At 47.9% G+C, this 21,271-nt stretch overlaps 1 protein-coding gene across 2 annotated transcripts in view; it reads right to left on the bottom strand.

Annotated features, from left to right (window-relative positions):
* SYNPO (synaptopodin) overlaps nt 1–21,047 on the bottom strand; it is a 109,416-nt gene extending 88,369 nt beyond the window's left edge. The window contains exons 1-2 of one of the 2 annotated variants that reach the window (XM_066590402.1): nt 21,005–21,019; nt 17,834–17,942 (exon numbers count right to left, since the gene is read on the bottom strand). The gene's annotated coding sequence lies outside the window, so the exon portion shown is untranslated. Of the gene's footprint in view, nt 1–17,833; nt 17,943–21,004 lie in introns of both variants that reach the window. The other variant, XM_066590403.1, reaches the window with a different exon arrangement.
* Nucleotides 21,048–21,271: the final 224 nt, after the last annotated feature.

Here is a 21,271-nt window from a genome sequence, read left to right as displayed (position 1 = left end):
TGGTGACCAATTGAAGTCAGCCATGGTGAAATTTCTTTAAAGCTTATGTCACGTCTAGCAATAGTGATTCATCGCTGTAGTCAAGTCATAGGTGTCGCATCATTATATATGTGCAATATGATGACCACGACTGAATATCTTGCACAATTTTTTGACGGAAACTAGGATCATTACACTGAATTATAGCCGCTTTGGGCTCTTTTATTTTCTAGAATGGGTTTCCCGCAGCAAGACTGGTTAGGTGTCATTTAATTGATCATGCAAGTTGGGGCATTAGTTGCATTCCCAGACTACACCCAGCTGGTTTCTTGCACAGTAGACAGATTCCCAGACTGGGGTGGCATAGCTGATCCCACATTTGGGGTATTGCATACAAAAGCCAGCCCATTAACCTAAGAATATAGGAGAGGAACATCTCTAGAAGCAGCATATTACATTGGAGGAGCCGGGCCAGCCCAAAGTAATTCTATACACAGACACTTCAGCCACATGCAATTACACAACAGAAGGATCATTATATATAATTATAAGTGAGGTCGAGGTATCCACCACACAGGGTAATAATAAATCAAATGTCAAACAATATGTGACTAATATAATAGCTTATTAGCTAACAACATAGTCTGTCGGTGAAGTCTATATAGGCAACCGCAATGATGTTATGGGTTCTACACTGCATAAGGAACACCTACTCAATAACAGGTTGGTCCATCGGTTTTGGGTGATTACAGCTTTTAGACATTGGGGGAACAGATTCTTCAAGGTGGCGAACATCCATACTCCGCTCGCCCCATGCCCGCCGCAGCAGCTCCGTCAGTTGGTACACATTTTGCCGATAAGTGGGAACCAATCTCATAGTCCTGTCCAGCATATCCCAAACATACCCAATGGAGTTATAGTCCAGTGAGTTTGGGGGTCAAGGCAGTGTGGAGAAGTCATTGTCATATTGCTTCAACCACTCCCTAGTGATCAGAGCTCAATTACACCGAGCATTGTCCTGGTGGAAGATGGCCCTGTGGTCAGTATAGGCTTCCTGAAGACATGGGTGCAGATGGTCAACTAACAGATCTCTGTAGTGTTCACCATTAAAGGAGTGTGGTATGATCACCAATGGTCCTCGGTCTTGCTCCCCAGACAATGACACCACCACTGCCAACTTGTTGAATCCCAATGGTGCCCCCATGGGATACGACTTCATGCTGTTTAAGCCGGATGCAGACTGGCCATCTGTATGGTTCAGCAAGAAACTGGACTCATCACTCCATACAACTGCCCTGTGTCCAAGGTCCATTGACATCTTTCCTGGGCCATGCGAGGTGTTGTTGTCGATGATGCTAGCCTTGTCAGCCTTCGGCCTGGCTCTTGGGATCATCATCAATCAACTTTGTGAAGGGGCTGCGGTGCTTCTGCAAGCGCAGGGACCACTTCAATGTTTTCATCTGCTTGGTTCATACTTAGAACACTATACTTTTCAGAAGAGCCATTCTGAGTTCTGCAGCTCCATCCCCCTCTTCCCTTCTTTTTCCTGACTACCAATATTGCATTCAGGTTTTGCGGCATTAGAGGACTTTCTGAACATTTACACTGGAGTTTACCTTTAATTATGGCCCTTTTAAGTAGTACAATGTGATACCTGACTCCCATATACACAATTATGATATAAAGCTGTAAGATTCAGGAGTCAACGTAGTTTAACCAAACCCAGTACATACCTTTGGGTGTGTCTGACGCTTCCCTAAGTTAACTATTACATTCCTTCCTCTATTTTATATACAATATCAGTGTATTGTTATTTGCAATGTTGCTTGGTAACTGTCATCTTTGCTGATTTATCTCCACAAGTGGGAAGATGGAGCAATGCCTCTACAGCGCCACCTATTGGAAGGCAGCATTCCTGCAGGTCAATGGCAGACTGACTTGGAATATAACTCAAAGAAACAGTCCTTTGCAGAAGGAAAGGATAACCATGCACAGACAGCTGTTTTGGGGGTTTTGCCCCTCATCAATGTGCTGTAGGTTTCTGGCTTGGCTAGTGAATGGCCTTTGATGTGGGTCAGTTTCTCCTTAGGGAGAGCACCTGGTAGATGTGAGGAGACTTATGAGACCATCCATGATGCCCTGGGAAATTTATGTAAACGGAAGATGGAACAATGTCTCAACAGCACCACCTATTGGAAGGCAGCATTCCTGCAGGTCAATGTCAGACTGACTTGGAATATAACTCAAAGAAACCGTCCTTTGCAGAAGGAAAGGATAACCATGCACAGACAGCTGTTTCGGGGGTTTTGCCCCTCATCAATGTGCTGTAGGTTTCTGGTTTGGCTAGTGAGAGGCCTATGACATGGGTCAGTTTCTCCTTAGGGAGAGCACCTGGTAGATGTGAGGAGACTTATGAGACCATCCATGATGCCCTGGGAAATTTATGTAAACGGAAGATGGAACAATGTCTCAACAGCACCACCTATTGGAAGGCAGCATTCCTGCAAGTCAATATCAGTCCTTTTAACTGGCCTTGTAATTTGCAGCACCACGGCCTTGGTATGTTCTGACACCAGTGATAAGCTGGTCTATGTGGAAGCTTGGTTAGAACCTTCAGAATGCCTGTAATGCATCTCCTGCGACCAGGAAGTGGAATGTGAAAAGTAAAGTGACTCATATGACATTTTAAGGGTTTTTCAGGAATTTATCAATATTGCTCAAGTGAGATGTGGGAATTTGGTTTTTTTTTGTAATCCTGAGCATTGATTTTCTAGACCAGATGTCTTCAGCATGTTGTGAAGCTATAGCTTTGTGCCGATGGTACACAGTAGTATATTCGCAGTGCCTGCAATGGTATCCAACGCTTAGCTGAGCTTCTGCATGTAAACAAGGTTTCCTTTCACAGACAGCAAGCAGGGATCTCAAAAAGAAGGAAGGGGCTCCGTCAGACAGGCGTATTTGCACGCGCTTTTTGCAATTGATTTGAATGGGTTCATTCGCATTCTTTTTAATGCATGTATTACTCGCATGCGCAAAAACAAGTACCTGCTTTATTTTGTGCGCATTTGCCTACCAAAGGGCCCCTATAGAAGTCTATGGGGGGATGCACAAATGTGCACGCAGTACGCCACAGGAAACATAACACATCTGGACCTCAAAGTGCAAATATGTTGCACTGAAGCATGCGCAATTGCACGTATGCCCGTGGGAACAAGCCCTAAAAAGTGTTCTCCTGCCTGCTCCCCTCTACTGCCAGGGCTTACTCACACGGGCGTATTAGGCCTGCGTAAAATGCGGTGCTAAAAGCCCATTGGTTTCTATTGGGCCACTCACACGCAGGAGGTCCTATTTTAGGGCATATCATGCATGTGGATATAACATATGTTGTAAGTATATTAGCCGTGTACTGCAAATTACGCATGTGAAAAATACGCACATAATGCGCATGTCACAGGCACCCGTGTGAGTGAGCCCCAAAATAAAAAAAATCATATAATATATAGCAATCCAATAGATATTCTTAGCTTCCTGGTACAGTATGAGAAGTACCAGAACTCCCCTGGTGTGGTGGTCCTACCCCGGATCCAGGCCAGTCTACCCACCCGGGACCAGGCCAGTCTACCCACCCGGGTCCAGGCCAGTCTACCCACCCGGGGCCAGGCCAGTCTACCCACCCGGGTCCAGGCCAGTCTACCCACCCAGGTCCAGGCCAGTCTACCCACCCGGGTCCAGGCCAGTCTACCCACCCAGGTCCAGGCCAGTCTACCAACCCGGCTCCAGGCCAGTGCATCACACCTTCAAGGTGAGCCTAGATCACCATCCCGGTTGAGTGGAGTCCATCTAGGACATCCACCGAAATGAACTTTTGACTTTCTGTGTCCATCGTTATCAGATTTCTGTATCTGAGTGTCAGTAAACCTGAGTTATGGGGGTTCATATCAGGAAGATCATTGGTAATAACCCTGTATGCTCTACCAGCCCCCTAGAAGTAAGTCTACTGGTTTGATTCCATCTTATTATAAAGGTGGCGGTTTTCCCTGCCCGCTATATGCTGTTGTTGTCTTCCATTATACATGTTCTCTCTACTGTTATCTGTGTCAGTTTTTCCTAAAACGAGGTACAAGAAAGGGGTGCACATAACTTCAGCTCATCTTCACACACCCCTTATGTCCAAGTTATGGCCCACATTGAACAATCCCTTTTTATGAGACGGACGCCATGATAATAGAAGCATGCTGCTTCAACGCCGAGATCAGAATTACTTGTGGAGGAACCCGGCGGCGAGGGATTAATGCTCCTGCAGCACCACCACAGGGAAAATTAAGTATTACATGTTACCCATTGAAATCAATAGGCGGTCTGTGTGATGCATGGATAGGCCGGGTCCCCAAAGGGAGAAGCTCTTTGAATCAACTCTCGATTCCAGATAATTGATGGGGGTCCTGAATGCCTCCCCTCTATAAACACGTAATGCAGATTTTAAAATCAAACAATTAATTAATGTCACAGAAATCCCCACAACCAATAAAAGATCTTAAAGGGGTTGTCCAGCGGCAAACTATAGGTCAGTGATGGCGAACCTTTTAGTGACCGAGTGCCCAAACTGCAACCCAAAACCCACTTATTTACTGCAAAGTGCCAACATGTCAGGGGGCGGGGCTTATCAGGACGTATGATTTTACCCCCGTTGTTCTAAAAAGGACAGGGCCGCCTTAAAATAGACCAGGAGCAGATTTTGACTGCTTTTTGAATGTGAAAATGTCGGAATGTCCTCCGTGGAAATTTCGGTGGAGAATTCTGCAGCATTTCCGCATCCAAAAAGCAGTCAAAATCAGCACACTGTCTATTTTGAAACAGCCCTGCCCATTTCCCCCACATGTAAACATACGCCAGCAGAAATAGTGACACCCCGCGACCTCAGCGATAATACTGACCCCCTCCAGCGGCCCCGGCAGTAATAGTGACCCCCCCCCCAGCGGCCCCAGCGATAATAGTGACCCCCCCAGCAGTAATAGTGACCTCCCCCTAGCGGCCCCAGCAATAATAGTGACCCCCTCCGCAGTGGAAATAGTGACCCCCTAGCAATAATAGTGAAGTGACTCCCCCAGCGGCCCCAGCAGTAATAGTGACCCCCCCAGAGGTAAGTGACCCCCCAGTGGTAATAGTGTAATAGTGACCCTCCCCCACAGCGACCCCCAGTATAATAATGACATCCCACAGCAGCCCCCAGTATAATAGTGACATCCCACAGCGGCTCCCAGTATGAGAGTGACACCCCACAGCGGCCCCCAGTATGATTGTGACACCCCACCGCGGCCCCCAGTATGATAGTGACACCCCACAGCGGTCCTCAGTATGATAGTGACACCCCACAGCAGCCCCCATTATAATGGTGACACCCCACATGAGCCCCCAGTATGATAGTGACATCCCACAGCGGCCCCCAGTATAAAAGTGACATCCCACAGCAGCCCCCAGTATGATAGTGGCACCCCACAGTGGCCCCCAGTATAATAGTGACATCCCACACCAGCCCCCAGTATGATAGTGACACCCCACAGTGGCCCCCAGTAGGATAGTGACACCCCACAGTGGCCCCCAGTATGATAGTGACACCCCACAGCGGTCCCCAGTATGATAGTGGCATTGCACAGCGGCCCCCATTATGATAGTGACACCCCACATGAGCCCCCAGTATGATAGTGACATCCCACAGCGGCCCCCAGTATAACAGTGACATCCCACAGCAGCCCCCAGTAAGATAGTGAGACCCCACAGCGGCCCCCAGTATGATAGTGATACCCCATAGTGGCCCCCATTATAATAGTGACACCCCACATGAGCTCCCAGTATGATAGTGACACCCCACAGCGGCCCCCAGTATGATAGTGACACCCCACAGCGGCCCCCAGTATGATAGTGACCCCCCATCCTCCCTCTGAGACCCACATACTTACCCTCTCCTCCTCATGGAAGCTCTGCTGTTCCTCTGCCCAACGCACTGCTAGCAGCGATGATCCCCGATGCACACTGTGACATCAGTGTGCTGCCGAACGCCTCCTCCCCTGCTCTCGCCGAACCAAGTAGGAGACCAGAGGGGAAGGGGGAGGAGGATCCCGGCTGCAGACTGACGTCACAGCGTGTGCCGGGATCAGCACCGCTAGAAGCGCAGTGACTAAATATCGGCAGGAGCAATTATCACTGGGACAACGAACGGACACTTAAGCATCTGACAATCATCACATGTAAAAGGACCCTAAAGGCCCTTTTACACACAACGATAATTGCTCAAAATTTGCTCAAAAGCCATCTTTTGAGCAATAATCGGGTGTAAATGTGCCTATTTTTTACTTTGCTGCCGAACGATGATTTTCAGTTCGGCATGAAATTCATCGTTTGGCAGAAGAGCTGATAAGAAGGACCACATACTGTGTTCTACCCGGGGAGCGCTGTCAGCCCCGTGGCAGAAAAAAGGGAATTTATTCAGAGAACAGCGGGTAGTCTGTTCTCTGAATACAGCTCCTGGCGGCTCAAACACTACTAATTGGTACTAATAGGCAGTAATAGTAGTAGTTTATGCAAAATGATCGCTCAAAAGCCATCTTTTGAGCGATCATCTTTGTGTGTAAAAGGGCCTTAAGCCTTTCCCAAACACCTCTGGAGGCAGCTTATCTCCTGAGTGAACAATAGAATCGAGAATGTTAAAATCCAACATGCCTGAATGTCCCCCCCAGCTATCCCCATCGCCGACATCAATACATAGCTATACACATGTAGATGGTGGGCCGGTCTCTCCGAAATTGACAGGTTTGGTCGGCATTCATATAGTATGTATGGCCAGCTTTACACTGTCCCTCTGAACCTCCAAGGTAAATGCTATAGAAGTAAAGATACAAGTAGCCCTTTTAAACCCATTTTTTCTATTCCTTTGGCAACGAACAAAACAAAGTTATAAACTCCTGAGCATTTCAAGAATCCAAAGCTCATTGCCGGCAATATTCTTTAATTGCATAAATTGTCATATTGTTGCCAAGGTAACTGTAATAAAATGAAAATATTATGGTGTTGTATATTCATCAGGTAGTACAATACTTCTGTCACCCAGGATGTCCACAGAAATATCTATGCAAAAGAGATCTCTCTGGCATCGTACGAGGATGCACTCTGTAACAAATAGAAAACCAAGCACTTCTAGAATGAGTCGCTGTTTGGCTGCAGAACCCGTCCTGTGGTTCCATCTCAGGTAGATATGTAAATGATGAGAGTTGTGGTGATTAGATGGACGGTCTTGTCACCGGAGGCCCTAAAAGTGATTTCCTCCTTGGCCTATAAAAGGCTCTGAGGCTCCTTGTGTGTAGTGACCTCTTCTTCAGCTTGTGTAGAGCTTGTTGGCCACTAGACGCCTCTACGACGCAGAGAAGAGATTTCACCCTGTTACCAGAGTCTGAGAGGGGCGCATTATTGGGATGTGAGAAGCTGGATGGTTGTAGCCATGACTTGTTCCCCACTGCTCGTTCTGTCCAGACTGTTAGGAGGTGTTGGGACCAGTGGATGGGGGCACACAAGGTGACCAGGCTCAGGATCCCCCGACAGACCACCAGTAGAAAGGAGCATCTGACTAGACGGTTAGGAGGTGATAAGACCTGTAGATGTGTGAGGACACAGAAGATGACCGGGATCAGGACCCCCCTACAGACCACCAGTAGAGAGGAGTATCTGACCAGATTGTTAGGGGGTGTTGGGACCAGTGAATGCGTGAGGGCACACAAGGTGACCGGGCTCAGGACCCCCCGACAGACCACCAGTAGAGAGGAGCGTCTGATCATCTGACAAGAACAAGTAACAACAGTTTTATTGTTTGCAATCCAGAGACAGGTGCCGCCATCATTACAGGCCCTTGTGTCTGTCGGAACCATTTCCATGTGCTTAGTTGAAGGACATTTGGTCTCAAGGAACCCATTACATGTGCAGCCTTTGACATCCACCTATCATCACCTCCCTTTGTAGTGGACTTGTGAACGATGAAACTGGACGCTATGGAGAGGAACCGGATTGTCATCAGCTATGAATCCAGGGTTAGTTTGGGCACTGACAACGGCCATGTTTGTGTCTGGAGACCTCGGGGTGAGCAAAAAATGGGGCCCTCGCCCCCCCCCCCCCGGTTCCTGCCCATACTTTCAGTGGGGTTACTTTGTTCAATGGGTTAATTTACAAGGGCGATTTTCCTCTTGCACCGATAGTGCAGCCAGAAATCTGAAGCAGGTCCTGTTTTCTTGTAATTCACAAGCAAGAATAGCGCTTGCAATGTGTAATGTCTCGCACATCACACATCACACGGAGCTGTCTATGATGGAGACCCACCACGGCTTGTAATGTTGGTAAACCCGAGAGATGAACACGGGTGGCCTGTGAAATGATGACCCCAGCAATGCTACATGGTATTCATTCCAGCACATTTAACCGTGTACATTTCAGCAAATCTGCTGATGGCGGCCATTTTGAACTTTTTCTAAAAGACAATAAGGGCTCCCTCAAACTCGGCACAACATAGTTGCGCTACGAACGAGTATTTTTTGTGCGCATATCGGCATATTTTACTGTACTTTTTGCCCACGCAGGGCAGGTTAATTTGCGCATGGCAGACGAATGCACCCCAATCTAAATGGCCATTTAGTCTAATGAGTTCCAGATGTGTTCTTTTTTTCATGGAATTACACAGCGTATTGCACATCCTTAAAAGTGCCAAAGTTTAAAGGGGTTATCAGCGAGTATTTGGATTTTTCCATTGATGACCCATCCTCAGGACAAGTCAGCAACAGATGACCGGTGGGGGTCTACCACTCAGGATCCCTGCCGATCAGCGGATTACTGCATGGGGGCCCTTCATTAGGAAAACTTGCAGAATGAAGAGTGCATGTGCATGGTGATGTCGGAGGAGATAGCTGTTGGCGTCGGATAATGAGTCTTTGGCCGACAGCTATCTGATGTGTATAGACCAGTGTTCCCCAACTCCAGTCCTCAGGGAACCCCAACAGGTCATGTTTTCAGGATTTCCTCAGTGTTACACAGGTGATGTCATTATTGTCAGCGCCTCACAGATTGCCACAGGGGTTCTTACCATAGGATATCCTGAAACCGCGCAGGAAATCACCCACAGCATGCTCCATTTTGTGCGATTTTCCCGCACGGATGGCTTCGATGGCTTCTATTGAAGCCGATGGAAGCCATCGGCCCTGCAACACAGACGCAGCTGACACTGTGTCCGTGCCGCAGGACCATGGGAAAGCAGGAGTTAAAAAAAAAGATGGCACGGCACATGCGCCCTGTACACGGCTGGCGTCCGGGCGCATCTGCCAAGCAGAAGAAAAAAGATCCGCTCGCCACGGAGGAGAGCACCACAGCATCCGGACAGGTGAGTATAATGTATTTTCTGGCCTCATGTCTGCGGGCCGGATGGAATCCGCTGCAGGATTCTGCACAGGGACACCATGCGTACCCGTGGGCATGAGGCCGAAGAGAAGAATCGCTCATGTGGATTAATCCATGGAAAATCATGGGTTCTTATCACGTGCGAGCTCCGCCCAGAGCGCAATCAAATAGAACTGGCATGTGAAAATCGTTTGTGTCAATCCAGCCTAAGGCCGCCTGTCCACGGGCGATATGTCACTGCGTTATCTGCGGCGATAATCCGGCCACGGGTAACGCAGTGAATGCTTCCCATAGACTTAACTATGGAAAGCGCAGCCCGACGTCCATGAGCGGAGAATCATAGCGAATCTCCGCTTGCAGGATTCAAATTGTGGCATGATGCGATTCGCCGCGATTCTCTATCAGGCTCATCGCGGAGACCTGCCATTTCTCCCCCCTGCTCCCTTGCGGCAGAATATCACTAGCAATATTCCATCACTGCCGTGGACAGACGGCCTAATGCAGATAGACGAGTACAACCCGCCACGAAACTGAGCGACTTGTTGAAACGACTGCCTGCTTACAGTGAATGGAGGCGGACATACGAAAGAAGTCTCTGGAGCGCTCCATTCACGGAACGACTATTTACCAACACAGGAGTGATAGTCTGCAGGATGGTGGGCAGGTGCTATATGCCCGGCAGTCGTCCCCTGTAACGGGACCTTCAGACTTTGAATGGAGTGGCAGGGAGCAAGGTAGGTAGACCGCCATTCCATTCAAACTCCTTCTCAGTGCGGGACCCTTGTTGTTATCGGTGGGGCCCCCGAGCGTCGCTGTCCTGTGAAGAGGCGATATATGTTGATTCTTGGAAAACCCCTTTAATTGAGACGATTGACTCGATGACAGTAATTACAACAGTGCGGGCTGTAGGCGGGTTTCTACATGTCCTCTAGTAATCGTCATGACATAATGAAGGTAGATGTGTGGATATAGCGCAGTGAGCGCATAATTACACATCGCCCTCAAAACCATTAACATCTGCATCAATCACAGCTACAGCTCTGGATTGTTCCATTATAAATAAAGTTTTTTTGAAATGAGCAGCCTATGTACTCACATTATCATATTAAAAAGCTGTTGCCCATAGCAACAATAGCTATAGCAACCAATCACAGCATAGCTTTCTCTTCTCAAACTGCTCTGGCAAAATGAAAGCTATGCTGTGATTGGTTGCTATGAGCAACACGGACTGGATCCTGTAGAGAGAGCTCTGGGTTTGAACCTACATGGCTCTTATGTAGAGTTTTGCGTACATGGTGCCTTACATCTTCTGTGAGCTATTTTTTCCTTATAGGAGTCGTTTGGGGCTGTGTTCATCAATTTATTAATGAGTCTGGTTGCTCATAGCAACCAAACAGAGCTTAGCTTTTACTAGAACAGACTAAGGCCTCGCTTCCTCCCGAAGGGACGCACGTAGCGTTGGCCAGGGCAGTGCTGGGCCTCTTCCATACACCCCTTGGAGAGGGATGGCCAATAAACAGTAAAACAGGGATAGTAGTTGTCACAGGTGACGCCACCGTTCCACTACACACCGGAATAACCTGTAGCGGAGAATAAAGGAGCCGCAGACAAATATAACGTACCTCAGGTCCCTGGGAACGGTCATGGACTGGCAAAACTTTACTTCAATATAACTCAAACAGTACAAGGCAAAATAGACAATATTCCAAGTGCAGGCATTTAGACAGACTTGAGTAAGAGTACCTCCACACGGCGATCCCAGACTTCAGGACGCCCGTGTGTGAACAACTGTGGACACGTACCATCACCCAGCGGCCCCAGATTTCAGGACGCTTAGGCGTGAACTATTGAAGACGCGTACCTTCACGCAGCGGTCCCGCACTTCAGGACGCTCGGGTGTGAACAATTAGCAAAGAGTACCTCTGCACTAGGCCTTGGGAAAAACTCACGGTTTGCTCACGCTCTCTCTCTTTGGAGCTCACTCTCCTCTCATGGTAGAACAGTCAATCCAGGGAACCTCTCCTTCTCTTCCATTCTTCACTACATGAGGGTTGAAGGTACCCTCATGTAGCTGACACTCTTGATCAGGAACCCAAAAGACATGGAACTCCTTTCCCGCTCTCAAACACTCACCTTTATAGCCTCACTCATACCACGTGACAGGACATAAACTGATACATTCACAGGCAATCTGCAGGCTTTTGCAGATGCAACCCATCACACGCTGCAGCTGTGCAATACATACAACAGAATGACTAGACACTTTTACACAGCGCACCAACATAAGGCATGATATGTATGACATTATGGAGGGGGCCAGGAAAGCATGTATTGGGCCACAACACTATCTTTGGCCGTTTTCAGTCCTGCATCGCCCATTGAATGATTGGGCAGCGTTAGCAGCGCTGCTAAAAAACGTGGCACTTTGGGCAGCGCTAGCTGCACTACCAAAAAAAAAGTTAGACTCACTGATGCTGCCGCCGGGTGCCTGGCACTGCTTTACGGGCATTTGTCAGAGGATCATTTGCAACTGACAGGGTTTGAAGACCCCGCCTTCAGCAAGAGATTGCTCTGATTCGCTAATCCAGTGCCAATCAGAACCAGCGCTGGATGCACCAATCACAGCCATTCAATGAATGAATGGCTCACGGTTCAGCCAATCAGAGCAATCTCTTGCTGGAGGCGTGGTCTTGAAACTCCGTTAACAGCAAGAGATGCTCTGCAGGCCAGGGACAGCGGACGGTGCTTACCAGGTGAGCATTTGATTTTTTTATCAGCTGTGCTGAAAACGAAGCCAAAACGCTGGCATAACGTATGCCAGCGCTACTGAAACCGCAGGGTTGAAAAATGCTGCATTTACTGCAAACACCTGTGTGAGGGAGGCCTACGAAATGAAAGCTGAGCCATTATTGGTTGCTATGGAAAGAGAAGATCAGGAGAACACAGAACAAGATGGCTAGATACAATCAAGGCACCAGCAACATGTCAAACGCGGAACTCAAAGAAGCGGTGAAAGACAGGAAGGCCGCCTGCACACGGGCGGAAATCCCGCGGCGGGATTTCCCGCGGGATTTCCGCCGCTGAAAGTTTGCATAGGAGTGCATTACAATACGCACTCCTATGCAGACGGCCGCGGTTTGGCCGCGCGAAATCTCGCGCGGCAAACAAACCGCGACATGTCCTATTTTTGTGTGGGGCACGCACTCACCCGGCCGCCGGCTCCGGTCTGCGCATGCGCCGGCTGCGCGGCAGCCGGCACACGAAAGAGCTGGGGCCGCCAGGCGCGGGAGAGTACGCGCTCGTCCCTGCAGGCTCTCGGGTCGGGTCCCGCGGCGAGAATTCTCGCTGCCAGATCCGACCCGCTCGTGTGCTGGAGGCCGAATGGGTGGAGAACATTGATCCATAAAGTGCCCAATTATGGGCAACAACACCTGTTCTTGCATTTATTTAAAGTTTGTCGTCTTCTGTACTTAGACAAAAAGTTTGTGAAATTTTTTTCTATTTTTTTTGACAGTCTTACTACTTAACCCCTTAGTGACCAAGCCTGTTTGGACCTTAATGACCAGGCCAAATGTTGGAAATCTGACATGTGTCACTTTAACATAAAATAACTCCGTAAAGGTTTTGCATATCCAAGTGATTCTGACATTGTTTTTCGCCACATATTGTACTTCATTTAGGTGGTAAAAGTAGACCGATAGAATTTGTGTAAATTTATTAAAAGCCCCAAAATGGGGAACATTTTGAAAAAATTGTCATTTTTTCACATTTTCATCTACAATATGTCAAATGTGTGCAAACATACTGTACAATTTTTTGATGAGATATATATTTCCATCTGTTTCCTTTTAATCTGGAAGCAGATTTGAAAACTTTAACCATTTTTTAACCATTTAGGGGACGTACACATTTACCATTAGTTATTAACATGTTGAGGAAAACTTTGTTTTCCTACACCAAGCCAAGATTGCAAAGGCTCATAAGTGTCAGAATGATGAGAAATGACCACCACAAATGATGGCATTTCAAAAGCTACATCCCTTAATATATTCACTCAGGAGTGTCAGGAGTATTTTAACCCCACAGTTATTTCTTAGGAGTTAATGCAATTTAGAGGAGAAAAAAAAATTAAATTTCATATTTTTGCAAATATGCCATTTTAAAGACATATTTGTTTTCTATAGTTCACATGAAAATGTGGATTTGCACCACAAAATGGATCCCCCTGTTAGTCCTGTGTTTAGAAACATACCCATTGTGGCCCTAATCTGTTTACTGGACACATGGCTAGGCCTATAATAGAGAGAACACCCACTGGCTTTCCAGGCCCTATTGCACACGTGCAGAAAAAAATTTGACTCCCTAAAAGCCAGGGATGGTCCGTGCAGAATGATCGCATTGGAGGACAAATGTGGAGGCCTCCAGTAAGAAGTTACATTGCCCTTACCGATCGCCGGAGGACTTAGGTAAGTAATGAAACTTTAACTTTTCTTTTAACTTTTCCTTGATCCCCATTATCCATTGGATAAGGAGGATCATATGGGGGACTGCATACCGCGATCCCCCCGTGACATCTCGGCTACCTTTGATAGCCAGGAGCAGGGGGATTCTAGATTTCCCAGGCTCTCCTGACTTCTGCGCATGTGCCTGACATTTTGCAGGTGGCGCACATGCGCAAAAGCCAGTGACAGTCACAAAAGTGAGTAGTTTCATCTCCTCTCATGGATCAGAAAAACTTTTTTTAAAACTTTTATGCAATCTGGGAATTGCACACTGTGGCCCCTCTTGACAGCGCCAGGCTGTTACTCTCCCCAACCCCGGAGCTTTATTATACAGGGCTGTCAGGTTCTGACGGCCCTGTAGAATAAAGCGCACCCACGGTGGTCACTAAGGCTGCCTGTCCATAGGTGTTTTTGCATTGTGTTCTCCGTGGCAATACTCCGGCCGCGGGGACACAGCCCCCCTGTCCACGAGCGTGCGGCAAATCGCAGCATGCGATAAGGTGCTGGTAGGTGGTCTCAGGTATCTAAAGCCATGCTGACTGCAATACATCCCTCAGATGCTAGAGGCTGCATGGGGAGGGCCCACAGAGCCAGCACGGCGATGGAGGTGGTCCCACAGATGCTCAACTGGGTTCAAGTGGGGAATTAGGGGGTCAGGAAATTACTGGGAAGTCTTAGTCATTCTCTTCTAACCACTGTTGGGCATTTCCAGCTGTATGGTATGTCACTTTGTCTTGCTGGAAGATCCCATCTGCCAGTGAAGACAAACCGCATGTATGGGTGTATGCGATCTGCAAGGATTCGGCTCGGAGCGCCTTCCACATGGATGAGCGACCCAAGGAATGCCCAGCCCATAACGCTGCCGCCACCGGCTTGTGCTCACCCAGCAATGGCTGCAAGGTGTTTGTTCTCTGATGTTTCTCACCCGAAACACCAACGTTCATCTGTTCAATGAAGCAGAAAAGGTGACTGATCGGAGAAGGCCACCCTCTGCCAATCAGCGGTGGTCCGAATCTGATACTGCCATGCAAACTGAAGCCTCTTCTTCCGATGCCCCTTTGTTAGCACCGGTGTCTGCTTCGGAGCCACATACGCAGTAGGCTTTGCCGAACTGTTTTAGACACGTCTGGTAGCCCCCTGGTTCGTTTTCATGGTGAGCTGCTACATTGCAGTGTATCAGTCGGCCCTCACGCACCTTCATAGCTGACAATCACCTCCCACATCAATGGCACACGGTGCTCCGCAGTTTCCACATCGGTTGTTCCTAATGGGGCCATTTGTCCTCTCATGATACATTTTCACTACAACATCACGCAAAAAGTTCACAAACTGTGCTGTTTGAGAAATACCGCCCCCCCCCCCCCCCAGTCCGAAAGCCAATAATCATTTCTTTTTGTAACTGATTGGCCCTTATATCCATGACGACGATGAGTTATATGTAAGCAAACAGCCTGTCACACACCTTACATACCCACCAAGCAGCGCACGGCACGCACTTCCTTCATGGGCTGCAAGTAGTCATAAGGATATGACTCAACTGTATAAGTCTGCCACAAAGTATTTATGAAGTGCCTGCTTCATTACAGAAGGGCTTGTTCACACCTGCGTTGGCGCTCCATTGGGGCTTTCTGTCTTTTTGTTTCATTTTTGGAGCAGAGAAGAGGAATTAAATGGCTTTCCGTGTTTTAACAGAACAAATAGCGCCGTTTGCTTTCCGGCTTTTTTTTTTAACCCATTTAAATCAATGGGAGAAAAAAACGGAAGCATTTAATTCCGTTTTAATTCCATTTCTCTGCTCCAAAAATGGAAGAGAGAGACAGAAAGCCCCGACGGAGCGCTGAGGCTGATGTAAACGAGCCCTCCGACAATAAGTTATACAATAAGTTATACAATACTGTCACAACTACATACACATAGGTGCCAACATAATTGGGACGTGTAAGGGGACATTGTTAGCTCCTAGGAGCCCCATAAGAACTAGTCCTCTCATTCTATGGCCGCGCCAAAAAGTTCGCTGGAAGCTTCCAGCCGCGACAGAGAAGATAAGTATAAGACTCACATTACCGAAATCAGCATGTCAGGTCCTATGAGCCCATAAATGTAGCTTTTGGGGATCATATGAGCTGAGAGACCCCTTTTAGTCCTCCCACCGGGACATCCTAGGGTCACCCCCAAACCGCCCAGAAACAAGGGGCCTATTAACCCTTTCCAATCCGCTGTCTGACCTCTGAAGACATTATGATTTAAGGCTGTACAGCTCCGATGTTGGAAGACGTCCGTCGGGGTTCTCTTACTGTATATTGCCAGCCTCTCTGCTGTCGGAGCCTATCCAACGTGTCACCTCATGCAGTACTTGCTTTAGCCAGCAGATAGCGCTGTTGTATAACAGCAGAAAAAGAGTAAGCCCCCTAGGAAAACCAGGATACAAATTGGATTGGAAAGGGTTACCCAGCACTGGGGTCAGTTGGGGTTCTGCCAATGTTTCCACCATTTTGACACGGCGATATTCTTGCTGTCAATAGTGATGCCACCCCAACATAACGGCTGAACGCAGATGTGGACAGAGCCCCACATATCATAATGCCACCTTTTCGGAATCAGTCAGACCTCAGTAAGGTTGGCTTTCTTCTAGCGCATTCGGTTTCCATTTCTTAGCTCTGTCATAGGAGCTGAATAACGGACAAACCGTAGATGAATGGCAACCAACAGGCCCCATTTACCAGAATAGGGTCCGTTGGGCTTTCGGCCTGTTCCTAGACAACACTGCTCAGCATGCTGCACTATTCTACCTGGCATTGTATGGTGGATCTGCACTGGAGGGGCCAAATGAAGCCTCTGATGCAGATGTGATCGCAGCCTAGGGGCTCTTGCACATGGGTGGAGGCAATTTCGGACCCATTTTGCTGCATTGCATGTGCAAAAAAATAATTGATGCTTTCTGCGATAGCATACGTAAAAAACGCAGCACATGTGTATCTTACATCTGTGTTTATGCACCCATAGACGTTCACAGGTGATTTTGGCCACTACAGGGGGTCGGAGCCATCTGCTTCCGCTCCGACTCTTATGTGTTGTGGCGCCTGATCCGCCAGGATCCAGAGCGGTGGATCCCAGTCGATCAACTATTCTGAGGATAGCTCATCAATAGGGGGGGGGGGGTTTGCATGGAAAACCCCTGTAGCCCCCAGCAGCAAATTTTAAGAGGCATCGACTGAACCATGTAACTGTATAGTTTATCAACTGTAGTTGAGCTGAGTTTGTCACTCTGCACAATTCGTTGTAAGGTCATGATGTGTGGTTTGCATAGGACCGTAGCTACCTAAACTAACGAACTCATTAATTACAATGTACAAATAATGAAGACCCAAAAGGCAAACTCAGCTCTGCTATATCTGCACGCAGATGCAATTGTACATTCATTGGTGCGTTTCTGATGACCCGTCTCATGGGCAGACCCCAAATCATGAGAACACCTCTATCCCTATAACTACTCCTAGCACTACAGGTACCAGCTACACTACGGTGCTCCATCCCTTCAGATACGGATATAGCAAATGACTTAAACCACAAAGCAGCCAATCAAAAATAACCAATAATTAGAGGGCAAATAGAACAAATAGATACATTTATAGATGTAGCTGAGCTGAATTTGCAATTAGCCTTAGGTAATGTAGTAAAGTTCACCTGCAGCTCAGTGTAACACTATGGATGATGTCACAATGACACGCACAGATATAGACGTGATAACATGACCACAATGCCAGAAATTGCGCCATCACGCTAACGATTGCAAACGACAAATGCAATTACAGATTAGCCTGCAGAAATGTATCATTGCACATCAGACACATCAATAGAAGTTTTTTGCACCCTCCATGCTGTTCGCCCCCCCCACGGTGAGGCATCTCTAGGCAGGGTCTTACCTCCTCTACAGGGTCCTGCATCCACCTATCCACTATGAAGTGCGGGCAGCTCCTACAGACACTCTCTGTGTCACTCAGCAGCCCAGGAAGAAGGCAGGATGAAGGAGCACTGAGGAGGAGAGAAAGGGGTGTGGAGAGGGGAGTTTATTAAACAGAGCACCTATTGTCTGCAAAGCCCGGCATATGGTATATTTCATACATATTGAACACATTAGGCTGCTACAGTTGTATATAAGCAAGCAGACTGGGGTGTAGAAGTACAATCTGCCTGATGAGGGGGGTAAGCCCTGACATCTACGGAGTGTTGCTAGAATTGTGCATTAGAACTGCTCATTCTGGAACTTTGGAAGGGGCGCTCCACTTTTGCAGTCAGGTCACTAAAGTGTGGCAAAAAATGAGGTAATTGGAAATTGGTCCCTTTGAGGGTATATAGAACACCCCAGCGATGCAAGCGCCTTGGATGATGTGAGCAAGGCATGCCTACATATGATTGCAGCGTTGTACGCAAAACGTTTGATTTCGATTATGTCTGCGGTCAACAAACACTAAGAAAATCTCTTAATATATAAGTCAATGTGACCTTAGAATTTAAAAAGGTTGTAAACTATTGATGGCCTATCAATAGTAGATCAGTGGGGACCCCTGCTGATCAGCTGTCCACCATGCCGATGTGCTTGTAACTTCATTTCTGCAGGAAGCAGATAGCGCCGTTCTCACTGCAGTGGCCAGGCTTGGTATTACAGGCAAAGGTCACTGCCTGTAATACCAAGCGTGGCCACTGCAATGGAAACAGAGCTGTCTGCTTCCTGCAGAAATGAAGCTCTGTGTACAAGCACATTGGCAGGCAGCTGATGAGCAGGGATTCCGAATGACTGACTCCCACTGATCTACTATTGACGATCTATCCTGTGGATAGGCCATCAATAGTTTACAAATGGACAACCCCATTAAAGAGGTTATGTAGCCGCATCAAAGGTGCTTGTAAACAGCTGAGCTGTATTCACATCTGCGCACATTGCAGATTCTGTCTAAAATGCCAGGCAAAATAGCGCAGCGTCCAGAACGGTTTTGTCTGGTGGACACCATGGCGGAAGCTCAACTGATCCCATAGTCAGTTGGGCCCACTGGGCACCACTGATGTCCATCATTAACGAATTTGGCGTTTCTGTCATGTGGACATTCTCACGGAAACCGAACGGACGCCTTGGTAGTCAATGGGTCCGCTTGGCACCATTCAGTTCCGTCATAAGACGGTTGACTTCGGCCAACAGTTACCGCTTTCCTGCTCCTCAAATGGAACAGGAAAACAGAAGCCCCTAGTGTTGATGTGACTGAGCCCTAATACCCACTTTACGAATTTCTTGATGCCCCATGCCAACGCTTCTTTGGTGCCCTAACAGCCTGTTTTTGTGTATCATGATGTCACCGCTGCAACCAATCAATGGCTGTCGCTGTGACATGTTGACACCACCGAGGTCACTGCTACTGCAAGTGATCGGCTGCAGATGTCTCATATTGGCACGACTTTACCGGAGGCGGGTGAACTGAGACCCATAGGGGGCACAGGAAGTGTGGGCACAAGTGCGGCCGAGGACTGGTAAAAGGAGTACTGTTACTTTTGTTATTTTATGGTCATTGCGAAAAGTGGGCTTTTGTGGCCTTAATGACAAAATATATGTGAAGCAGCCTCAACTGTCTAAAAATACTTATAAGTGGCTGCCTCGCCTTTTTTAATGGCAGTCTATATCATCCACCTGGACATCGGCTTTGCAAGACCATTTCCAACTGTCCTACTCAATAGCTCGCATGTGACATATGTCACTGTACTTAAAGGGGTTGACTAGTTGTTAGCTACTGATGGCCTATCATCAGAATAGGTCATCAATAGTAAATCGGTTGGGGTCCATTGCCCAGGACCCCCAGTGATCAACTGCTCGCCAGGCCAGCGCACTTGTGCACTAAGCTTATCTCTGCAGGAAGCAGGCAGCTCCTTTCTCATAGCAGTGGCCAGGCTTGGTATTGCAGGCAGTGTTACCATTGAATCGAATGGAATCTTGGCCTGCAATATCAAGCCTGGCCACTGCAGTGGGAATAGAGCTGTCTCTTTCCTGCAGAGATAAGCTCAGTGCTCATGCATGTGAAGCCTATGCTTTCCTATGGGTCCCTTCACACATGCGATGTTTTGTAGCATGCAACAACCCAACACAAAAACCTCACAGGTCCCGCGATATGCCCACGACACGCAAAGTTTTGTAGCCCATGTTTCCCTATGGAGCCTTCCTCTCTGCTGCATCGCTCGAAAACATGCGGTGCGATGCAACTTTGACAGCAGGAAATCCCACTGTCAAAACTTAATCTAAGCCCTAGCTGCTGAAAAAATTTTTAAAAACCACATACATCACCTCTCTGGTGCTGTCAGCCCAGCCACATCTTCTCCCCAGGTCTCCGGCACTATTCTCCTTCATCTCTTCTGTCCGGGATTTAAAAAACCCCGCCTCCTGGAAGCATTGGCTGTGATTGGCTGTCACTTAGCCAATCACAGCCAGCGCCCGATAAACCAATCACAGCCATTCATCGAGCGTTGGCTGTGATTGGCTAAGCATCAGCCAATCACAGCCACCGAATCTAGGAGGCCAGAACAGATGAAGAAGACAAGTGTCGGGGACCAGGAAGAAGGTGCAGCGGAGCCCCGGACAACTTTTTTTCAATTTTTTTCTGCAGTTAGGGTATATTTTCAGGGAAGGGCTTATATTTCAAGCCCCCCACCTCTCCCCCACCCCCGAAATTCCTTGCATGTGGTGCTACAAAATCGCAAGCGATATCACACGGACCAGCAATGCAATATCGCTGCGGTTTTCTCGTGGCGATGCCGTGCCGCCCGTGTGAAGGAGGTCTAATGTTTGCAGTGCTGACAGTGCGCCGTCCTGTGCTGACAGGTGCTATGATTGTCAGCATTACATGATACATGCCACCTTAGCAGATGAATCACTTGACGGTGTCAACCAGACTGTGCAAGGTAGTCTGACATTGATTGCAGCGCTGTAATTGTATTAGCAGAGTCACACGGAATTGCTACTTTTGCACTTGCCCAGTGTTACCTATAAAGACTCCGAGGAAAATGATAACGGCGCATTAAAGGTAGTTATTACAAGCTAATACACGTTTACTTACAGCAGACGCCGTCCAAAAGAGAAAGTGATTGCAGACAGCTTCCACGCCCGTGTGATCCCAGCTGGAGGGGAGGACTCTCTGTTATTGCTCTGGGTCAGAGGGCGGCACAAGCAGCGTAATAACAGGCCTGCCGATGAGGGAGAAGGAGCATTGTGCCTTATCAGTTACAGCCTGCATTATGTAACTGCGCCATCTGTAATCTGAGCTTTTATATGGCAGCAAACACATGACCGTTGGGTATTGACGTATAGAACTGGTTTGTTTATC

The sequence above is a fragment of the Eleutherodactylus coqui genome, chromosome 2, assembly GCF_035609145.1.
Source record: "Eleutherodactylus coqui strain aEleCoq1 chromosome 2, aEleCoq1.hap1, whole genome shotgun sequence".
Taxonomy (NCBI): Eukaryota; Metazoa; Chordata; class Amphibia; order Anura; family Eleutherodactylidae; genus Eleutherodactylus; species Eleutherodactylus coqui.
Note: the sequence above shows the minus strand (reverse complement) of the source record. Positions and strands in the feature narration are given on the sequence as shown.